The sequence below is a fragment of the Mustela erminea genome, chromosome 8, assembly GCF_009829155.1.
Source record: "Mustela erminea isolate mMusErm1 chromosome 8, mMusErm1.Pri, whole genome shotgun sequence".
Taxonomy (NCBI): Eukaryota; Metazoa; Chordata; class Mammalia; order Carnivora; family Mustelidae; genus Mustela; species Mustela erminea.
The window spans coordinates 8,566,499-8,576,666 of NC_045621.1; the positions used below are offsets into that span (position 1 = coordinate 8,566,499).

The following is a 10,168-nucleotide window of genomic DNA, read 5'->3' on the forward strand; positions in this document are numbered from 1 at the left end:
TCTTAATCAAAACCCTACAAGCCTAGGTTCCTCCTAGCATGGTTCTCTACATGCTCTCGAGTACCAGGCATACACTGGTACCCTTTCTCCATCGAAATGAGTGAGCCGAAGTTCTATTGCTTTGTGCTCTTAGTCTCCCAACAGGCCATGAAGAGGAAATACAGTTATTATTTAAAGGACTATCCATTACCGAAAACATAACCTCCTTAAACCACTCCGTGGCCAATGTGGATCTCCAACTTCATTCAACGAAGGAATTTCTTAGTCCTGAGATGGCGGCAGATCGTGCTCTTTGTTGCGCCTTCTTTCTTCCCTCCCGGTGCTTGACACGGCTCACTGGGGGCAGGGCATATTCCCGACATACGCCACTTGATATGAGACAAATGGTTTCTCCTCAGCATCATAAAAAAGCATTTTTTCTTATCCCACAGATAAAATGTTCTATGTGTGCCTTTCCTCTAAACAGCCAGCCTCGGTCTGCATGGAGAAGCCCAGTCATGCTCCCCGCCCGTCCCTCCGCAAGCACATTCCTAACACTCAGGGGCCGCAAGTTGGCTGTACACAGTTTTTGCTCTTGCTTTTAGTATCTCCTCCAGATCGGAAGCAGGACACCTGCTCTGTGGAGGCAGCAGCATGCAGACCGGCCTCTAGGGAAAACTCCTTTACCTTACGAAGCCCTCGCCTTCCTATCCGATCATGAAACCAAGTGCTCCGTCAGTCCTGCCCCCGGAGCAACGCTTCCAGTCTCATGAGCGACAGTTCAGCAAAGGAAAAATCTCCTCTCTCTGAGCACAAGTTTTCAGCGATAAATGAACAAAGCATCACCAAGCGCTCCTCCCTGGACAGACGCCAAGAGCTGATTCATTCTCTGCATGACCTCCGTGGTTTCATCCAACCATAAAGTGAAATACCTCCCAGTATGTACTTGATAGTAATCAGCCTTCGACACACTACTCCACGGCCATTATGCAACAGCCAGCCGGGCCGTTGGACAAAGGAATTCTGTCAATAACTTCTGGTTTCTCGTTAAGGACAGCGCTTGTCTTTAGCTGTGCGGCCGATTTTGCAAGTGTCTATGCAATAACGTGACTCATTCTTACTTTCGCTGTACGAGTCCTTTAATGATGCCACTAGAGTCTTTCCGTCCCTAACTTACCTCTAGAGATATAATATGTTAATTTTGTAATGGAAAGCATTATTGTGTGCTTGTCCTGGAAAACGGCAATAGTGTAACAGAGAAGCCACTGTGCTTTGTTCAAAAATGACACCAAAACATCCATGGCTTCATGCCACTATTGGACAGTTTCATAACAGGCAATGACGGGGAATGAGGAGCAAAAGGACGGACGACAAACCCAAGAAAGGAACAGTGTTAGGAGAGCCATCCTCATACTTCCATTTGCACTTTGCAATTTCAGTTACTGTTTTGAACTCCTCACTCTCGCGGAGTCCCTTGCTTTTATACATGCAGATTTCACATTTTATATTTGCAGTGGGATTGAGTTCTCTAAACATGTTTAGGACATTCTGAACTGTAGCATTCATAGGACTATTTTCATTACTATTTTCACACTTCGCAGAACCACTTTTCAGCCACTGATCTATTTTTACAAATGGGGATACAGTTTAAGACTAGCAACAAGCAAACACATGCTATTTTAACAAACAAGAAGAAAATGAAAGGAAAAGCTCATTAACCAAGTAGAAGTGCACTATTTATGACATGCACATGATACTGACCAGGGCAGGCTTCAGAGCACAAAGACAACTTTTTAAATATTATAATGAGTTTTAAGAATATAAGGGGATTTCTGGGGCACCTGGGTGGCTCAGTGGGTTAAGCCTCTGCCTTCAGCTCAGATCATGATCTCAGGGTCCTGGGATCGAGCCCCGCATCAGGCTCTCTGCTCAGCAAGGAGCCTGCTTTCCCCTCTCTCTCTCTGCCTACTTGTGATCTCTCTCTCTCTGTCAAATAAATAAAATCTTTTAAAAAAAAAAAAAAAAAGAACATAATGGGATTTCTGCCGACATTGTAATCACTCTTGTATCTCAAAGTCCTACACGATCTGCCACTCCAAACCACTTTTCTGATTTCATATCCAGCTCCTCCCAGTCGCTTCACCCCATCCGTCCTGGTCTTCTTGCTAATTCTGAATACATTCTTCAGGCTCTCACACTGGCTCTTCCCTGTGCCTGGAACATGCCCCCTCAGGTATGTGCGTGGGTAACTTCTCTCACCTTTTTCAAAGTCTTGGCTTAAGATTAGGGTCTTTTTCTCCATGAAGGCTCCTCAACTCCACTGATCCTCTTCTACTGTCCCTTTCTTCCCAAGTATGTACTTCCTTCCCGCATGCTATCTGACCTACTTACTCTTTTTTTTTTACTGTCTGTTTATTATCTGTCTCCCACCCCACCCCTACATGCCAAGAAAATGAAAACGTCCCAAGGGTGAGGATCTTTTGTTTTATTCATTGGTACTTCCTCAGCCTCCAGATCAGATATTGACTTGTGAAAGGAGCCCAATAAGTAGTAATTGAATGAATGAGTGAATGAAATTTTTTTCATTGTTTTTTCCTTCCTAACCACCAAACAGCCTACAGATCTTTGAGAACTAAACAGAAAACGAGCACCATCACAGGTTTTTAAACAAGAATTACACTCACAGATGAGTATTCCAACTACACAAGGTCAGGAGAGGACTTAAATTTTAGAGAGGCTGGATGCAAAGAGTTTAGTTTTAAAGTCAGTCCAGGAAAGAGATGATGAAGGCCACGATTTTCCAAAGAACTAGGCATTCTTGCGCGATTTATCTCAACCCCACAGTACACACATCAATAGATATATGATCAGTGTTCATGCAAACATAGACACATATATGCATGCACACACGTAAACATATGTGCTGAACAAATCTAGAAGAAGCAGAAGACACTCTTCCATCTGTCCTTCATATGACAGCTAATGACCTGGCTCACACTTCAGACGACCATACATCACGGCTTTCCCGGGACTATCCCAGCTTAGACTTGGTGATCCAGTGCCCTTTCCAGTTATTACTCCCGCTTACTCTCAAACGTGTCCTTGTCTAGACAAAAGAACTAACTACATGTCACCCTACTTATAAAGGAGATACATAAATTCCTTCCTGTTTAGACACCCTGACCTCAGTTTTGAGGGTCTTAGTGAAGCAGGTACGGAAAAGGTGACAACCATCATTAATTGTAACACCTACCAGCCAGCGCTGCAAGTGAACTATTTCAAACGGGCAATTCTCCAGCAAAGTCATAGAGCAACTGCTGCAGAAGGAGATGCCACAAGCTCCAAATATCTAGCCTGGAACCCAAACCTTACCAGGTCACCTTCACAATCGCAAACCCCTAAGAGAAATTTCACCCAGTGAGCACGCACGCCAAGTTCTTCTCTGTAAACCCTCCATATGAAAAGCGGAGACCCAAACTCAAGACTGGAGTCAGAAGATAAAATTGAAAACAAAGGCTCTTCTATTATCCTGTGGCCCAGAAAGCTGAGAAACTAGAAGAATGTTGAGTCACGTCTTCACAACACATGTGTTCCTAACTCTCAGTAAATATCCCAAAAATGGACCCATCATTAAATCTTGAAATCTGCATTCACATCCCAAGAGCCATCCATCTGCCAGATCTGCAAACGGGCTTCGCCGAAGCTCTTCTCCCAAGTCCCGGGAGTTATCCCAATTCCTGTGGGCCCGAGGTAAATGGGCAAGTGTAACTCTTCATATTCTTGAAAGTAATAACAGAGGTTTAGAGCCGTAGCAGACATTTAGCAACTTAAGGATAAAACTACTCATCTCTATATATGTAAATAGATGACAAGCAAGCAATGACCTCATTTTTCAATCTTTTATCTTCCTGCTATTTCTTTTTTCTGTATGTATTTTTTGGTTTAATTTTTTTTAGCCTTTCTTATCTTTGCATACAACAAATAAAAGACTAAATAAAGCAAGACTCAAAATCTGAGGACAGGAGTGGGTAGTAAAGAAAAGTCAGGGTTCTGTAACCTCTAGGGTAACTACATAATTTATCAAACTACAGCACTTCTAAACGTGAAAAAGAATGCTTTGGGTAACTAAGAGAGGTCAGTGGGAAGAAGCTGGGACCACTGTGGACAAACCAGGAGGTCTGGTCCCTCTTGTAATTCCTCATTCATATTCCCATATGAAAGACATCCTGTGTGTAAAGAAACAACCCTCTGTTTTTGTTGGGTCAACCAAACTTCAAATATAGCTCTTCTCCTTCAGGCCAGGCCTGGCTTCTGACAATGAAACTAGAAAGGTTTTCACGCCATGCTGCCATTCCCCATTCAACACACCATGCAAAACTGGTTCCATTTTTACCCAAGAAAACAAGCAACACACAAGAATGTGGACCCAGGCCAGGCTTATAGCAAGCCCCGGACTTGGAGCCTTGGGTTTCTCTTAAAGCAACACTTCACAAGAGAGACAACAACCTGGTAAGAGGGTTCACAGATCCAGCCACAGATTTAACAAGTATTTTGAATGTTAGATCCTGTCTTCAATGCTAGGACCCCCACTGAAAGTGGACAGAGGCCAAAAGCCATCTCTCCTGCAAAATACATTCACCCAGAAGGGTATACCATCTGTCCTCAACTACAGGTAACAACCTTAGTTTCTTTGTCTTTGGCTGAGGTCAGGGGTGGAAAAGGCTTTGAAAAGAATAAAAAACTATGGTTTTCTCTCCAGATCACACTGCCCAAGTTAAAGAGCCGGTGCTCACTTTTATTCCATACTTCCTATCCACGGGGTCAAACATTGCTCATGTTCATGAAATCTCGAACGTGGCTTGAGAATATTAATTTACTGGGCTATCCTCCCTCAAAATCACAGAGGGAAGACCAGTTTTGCAATCTACAGCACATAAAGAACCTATAATGGTGGTTGGAGCAGGAAAGCTGCAGCTGGCTTCTCTCGAATGTTCAGAATGACTTTGATTCTTCAGACTCCGCAGCCAAAGGCTGCTCAATGTGGTGGCAAAGGCATTGGTAAAGCAAACGTCTTAGGCTAAGTAATTACAGAAGCCGGTTCTATCCACAGCTGAGAGTGTGGGGGCAACTGCTAGAAGTTAGGGCATCACCTGTCTTAGAGATGGCGGAAGAATTCCTGCGGACCGGACCAAAGTCCTTCCAACTAGGAGACACTGTGAGTCCAAGGGGCTATTTGTTGAAATGACAGAGAGCTAAGAAAGTTATGACTGTTTTCTCCCTGTAAGTGGTAGGATAATCTTAAATTCAAAGACATTTCTACTAAGAAAACCGTTTAAACTGCTTCACATAATCACAAATGAGACCAAAATGTGCCAAACAAATAATCAAAACAAATAGCTTAATGATGACTTTTTCAATGTTCAAAGACGGAGCCTGGACGGTGAGGTTATAATGTCTCTTTTGGGAGATCAAAACGGTGTCTTCCCCACCTTCTAGCCCGCCCTCTCCCTCTTCCAAACAGTGAAGTGGACAGTTTCTGGAAAATACAATGACCCTTTATGCCCGGCTTCTCTTGTCTGCTTAGGGATACCATCTGTCTCCCACGCTATGTAAACAATCCCGGCAGGAATCTTCTGATGACCAAACAGATTAGCAAACTCCAGATTTTCACACCATTAATAATATCCCCCATCCAGATTAGGCCTCTTGCTTTAGTAATGCCAACAATAAGCCTAATACCTTATCCTTCTCTGTTTATAGGGACTGTGAGTGTCCTTTTAAAGAAATCTCTCAGAACATACAGAGCCATCTGTTGGGAGGAGGGGGTGGGGGAAGCTCTCTCCAGGCAACGAAGACCGGAGCCCTAGAGGGAACGGGAAACAATAAAACGAAAATCATACCTGTAAGACAAAGGCATACATGAAATTTCACCAGGTGTAACAGAGGACACTACTAATCACACTAATATCTTTTTTCTTCTAAAAGCCAAAGTACAGAAAATTGCTCAAGAAAAGATAAGTTTCACACTTGGACAAAGATGTCCACACAGCGAGAATTCCGAGTTTTCCTTGACTCTGGGGCAGGGACAGCAGAAACAGACCCGGAGGGCTTAAAGCCTCGGGCAAGTTTGCCGACCGTCCCCCTCGACCTAGGCTGACCGCCGAAGCCTGCCTTCTGGAACTTTAATATTGATCCCCCGTAACTCCGCGAGCCCTCCGTCTTGTCTCCAAAGACTTCCACCGCTCAAAGAAATAGCCGGGCCTGCCAAGACGTTCCTGAAGTTGCTAAGTGTCAAGGAGAAGCACTTGAGCACCGCAAAGGGAGGAAAAGGCAGGCAGGGAAGGGCCAAGCTCTGCAGCTGCCCGTCCTCGGAAGCGGCGGCGTCTGCATCCGCAGCCCGGGCTTCCTCCAGGCCCCAGGCCCGGCCGAGGATGCTCCCGGCACCTTCCTCGCCAGAGAGCAGGGAAGCCCCCCCGCCCGCGAGCGAGGCTCTAAGGGCCCCCACGGTCCCCGCTCCCCGGGATAATCCAGCCACGAAACCCGTCCCGGAGCCTCCCCCCCCCCACACACACCCCGCATCTTAGGGCCGCGGAAGCCGAAATGTCAAATGAATGACCGCGCCGGGGCGCGCGGAGGAAAACAAAGCCGCCCCCCGCCGGCCCGTACCTGCGGCGCGAGGGCCGGGCTCCGGCCGCGCACTCACCTGGGGCTCGGGCGCCGCGGGCTGGGCTGGGAACGCGGCCGCCGGGCGGGACGGCGCCCCCGCAGTCGACCGGACCCGCGGCCCCGGCGCCCTCCGGCCGGTCCGCGCGCGCCGCGGGGAGAGCAGGCGGCCCGGGGCGCCGCCACGCGTCGCATGCAGGTCCCGGCTGCGGCGGCCGCTGCCGAGGGGCCAAGGGGCCGAGGGCTCCCGCGCCGCCGTCCCCGACCCCGCGACCCGCGGCGGCGACGGCACAGACGCGGCGCAGGAGCAGAGCGCGCCCGGCGCGCCCCTCAGCGGCTCTTCCCGCCGCGCTCCGCCGCGGGCCGGGGCTCCGCTCGCCTTTGTGCCGGCATCTTCCTTCGCTCGCGGCGACACCCGGCGCTCCCCCGGCGGCTCCGCGCCGCCGCCCACCCCCGGGTTACGCCGCGCCCCCCGCGCGACCCGCCGATTGTGCCGAGTCAGCAGCGGCCGCGGCGGGGACGCGCGAAGCCATGTCTCCCGCCCGCGCTCGAGAGGGCGCCGGGGGTCCGGCTGCCGCGCGGAGCTCCCCGGCCGAGCTCGGCGGCCCCGGCGGGGCGCGGCGCGTCCCCGAGCGCCTCGGCGGCGTTCGGCTCCCCGCGCTCGCTCCTCTGGTGTCGCCCCGGAGCGGCGCGCCGGCCCGCCGGCGTGTCCCCTCTCGCCGCTCCCCGCCGCGCCGCCCGGCCTCCCTCCCGCCGCCACCGGCCTCCCGCCGGGCCGGCTCCCGCCCCAGACAGCCGCGGCGCCCCGGCCCGGGCAGAGCGCGGGGTCGGCCCGCTCACCTCTGGCGGCGCCGGCGCCCCTCCCGCCGGCCGCCCGGGCGGCATCTGCCCGCACCTTCCCGCGGGGCACCTGGCTGGGGGCTTCCTGCACGTCGGGGACGGGGGCAGGGGCGGGACGGCGGGACCTCGGCCAGCCCGGCCTCCTGGGGAAGGTGCGGGAGCGAGTGGGGCGGGCGCGGCGGGGCGGAGGACGAATCCCGAGGCTGCGGAGGACCCGGAGCGGCTCTCCTGCGGCGCCGAAGGACGGGAGGGTTCTGAGGCGCCGTGGAGGAGGGAGACCCTCTGAGGTCATGCAAGCGGGACTCTTCCTGAATCTCACCGAAAAGCTCAACGGAGGAATGTCATGGCTCGGTTTCCCCACCGGCAAGGGCAAGACGGTAATACTCATGTCACCGACACGGGGTGTGGTCGCAATTAAAAATGAATTACTGAAAGCGCTCCCAGCTACTTTGCCTAAAGAGAGCACTAAATTAAAAATTACTGTATTAATACTCTCAGCTTTCTATTTACTCCTTCAGTACCATCTTCATTGACCCAGCCCCACTTAGGGGAAGGACTGAAAAAGCCAAAGGGCAAGGCTATTGCCCTCTATGCGTGGTATCTATCCAGAAGTCGGGGGGGGGGGGGGGGGGAAGATGTGCTTGATTTTACGGTTTAACAACTGTGGCCATAAGGAGGAAGCTCCCAAATATTGCCCCCTCCCCAAATAATGAATATCCATTATTTTGGAATTTTTGAGTTTGTGTTTTCAGTATTATCCATCTCTGCCCTTTCTCTATTAACAGGAATTAGATTTTCTTTTGGGAACTACTCCTCCCCCTTGCCCAGGAGTTTTTATGGTTCAGGATCGTGACACCTCCCGTCCTCACTCCCCAGAACTGACCAGTTATCATATTCCAGACCATAGTAATTGGTTCTGGAATGGGTATGTTGGTCCCGGAACCCTATCTGGGGCTTTTGCTGAATCAGTTCAGAAAAAGAAGCTCTTTTAACTAGGATAACTAATAAGCCAGTAATAACAAGTACAACCACTTGAAGGAAGCCAGCTTCAAGGGAAGGAAAGCTCAGGGAGAAAGGATGGTGTCTTTTGAGACTTAAGAGGCAAATATGTCTGAATGAATGCTACCCCTAATGCCAATAAATCCCCTTACTCTTAACATCCTTAGATGAGTTTCAATTGTGCCTGTCACCTGTCATTTAAAAAAAAAAAAAAAAAGCTTTGACTCATTATTCGCAGAGATCTATCCATTGCTAGACAATTCCACAGAATTGGTGAACCCCTCCCCACACCCAGCACGTGGCCAGAAAAAAAAAAAAAAAAAAACCTATTTTTGTTCCTACTGGAAGAATCAGGATCCCAAGAGATCCCTCATGATGTTCTCTTTCTACAACCTGCTCTAGACCCAGCAACTCCACACCTGCAAACCTTTAACCTCCTGTATTGATTAACCACTATGTTACAATTTTGCCTTAAACAAAAAAAAAAGCATAAAAATAAATAGCACTAAAATGGATCATTATTGCTGCCCTTAGGTTTAAAAAAAAAAAAAAAAACTATTTTCTCTTACTTAAAAGGAAGTCCCATCTATCTTTAAAATTTTCTGTATGTCAAGCATAAACCCCGAAGCTAAGGTATCAAATAAGATTAGTAGCAAAGTCATCTAGAATCTCAGCTTTCCAAAGGTGTATAAATGTTAGGTTATTTCACGATGTGCTCCCCAAACCCCATTACCACCATTACCTTATTTAGGTCTCAGCATCACAGGATCCAGGACAGATTCTCACCTAACCTGGCTTTGAACCGTTCCCATAAAGAAAACTCCTCTATTCCACACGCTGGTCAAGTCTCTGTTGAAACTGACCTAACCCTAGAAAATGATTCTTAATATTGAGTCATCGTACTTTTTCACCTAATAGAACTCCAAGTACAGAAGATAGACTTGTGGGCCCCTTGAACTGTGTCTTCGGAGATCTTTGCATGGTCCTTAGCTGTTTATTACATGACACTGACCTAATTCTTCACCATCCTAGGTGACCTCCTTACTATGAACATGTATGTGCAGGTTTGTGGACACTCCCCCTGAAGTGTAATGTCCAAAGCTGAACCCAAAGGCATATTCCAAGAAACTTAAGCTTCAAGCCCCAGCACCACAGGAGGAGTCCTAAAAGTATGTTCACTTGGCTTCATGTTTCTATAAAGGTTTTTGAAAGTAAAATATTTTAATCTCAAGAGACTGCTGTGTCTTTGTATCTAACTTCCTTTCTGTCATAATTTTCCTTCCATCTGGAAGCATCAGAGTGCTAGGCATTTGGGGCATCTGGCTAAGGGGAAGTTGAGTTTGTTAGATGGAATAAATGTATGGGGGTCTGTGGGCATTACAGCCCATAGTTATAGTGACATTATTGCAGCTGCTTGAAGGTCTACTGCCATGAGGATCACCGGGTGTTGTGACACTAAGGCAGAGGGCCAGACATCTTATCAGCAAATAAATGAGTCCCTCAGAATCCAACACGGAAGTATACAGGTAACAGGGTAGACAATATTTGAAATACATGGATCCAGAACAAGAATGTGGAAAATGCCCCCCCATCTTATTATATGGAAAAGAACTTTTTCCATATTTGACAACAATCTTAAAAAAGTAGATGGCTTTTCCAGTAGGGACTGAAAGGAACCTCTTCTAAA

The 10,168-nt window shown here is 48.6% G+C and overlaps 1 protein-coding gene across 2 annotated transcripts in view; it reads right to left on the bottom strand.

Moving 5' to 3' along the window:
* Positions 1-6,700, bottom strand: part of HECW2 (HECT, C2 and WW domain containing E3 ubiquitin protein ligase 2) — a 362,339-nt gene extending 355,639 nt beyond the window's left edge. For both annotated transcript variants that reach the window (XM_032354248.1, XM_032354247.1), the window contains exon 1: positions 6,683-6,700. The gene's annotated coding sequence lies outside the window, so the exon portion shown is untranslated. The remainder of the gene's footprint in view (positions 1-6,682) is intronic.
* Between the last annotated feature and the right edge of the window lie 3,468 nt (positions 6,701-10,168).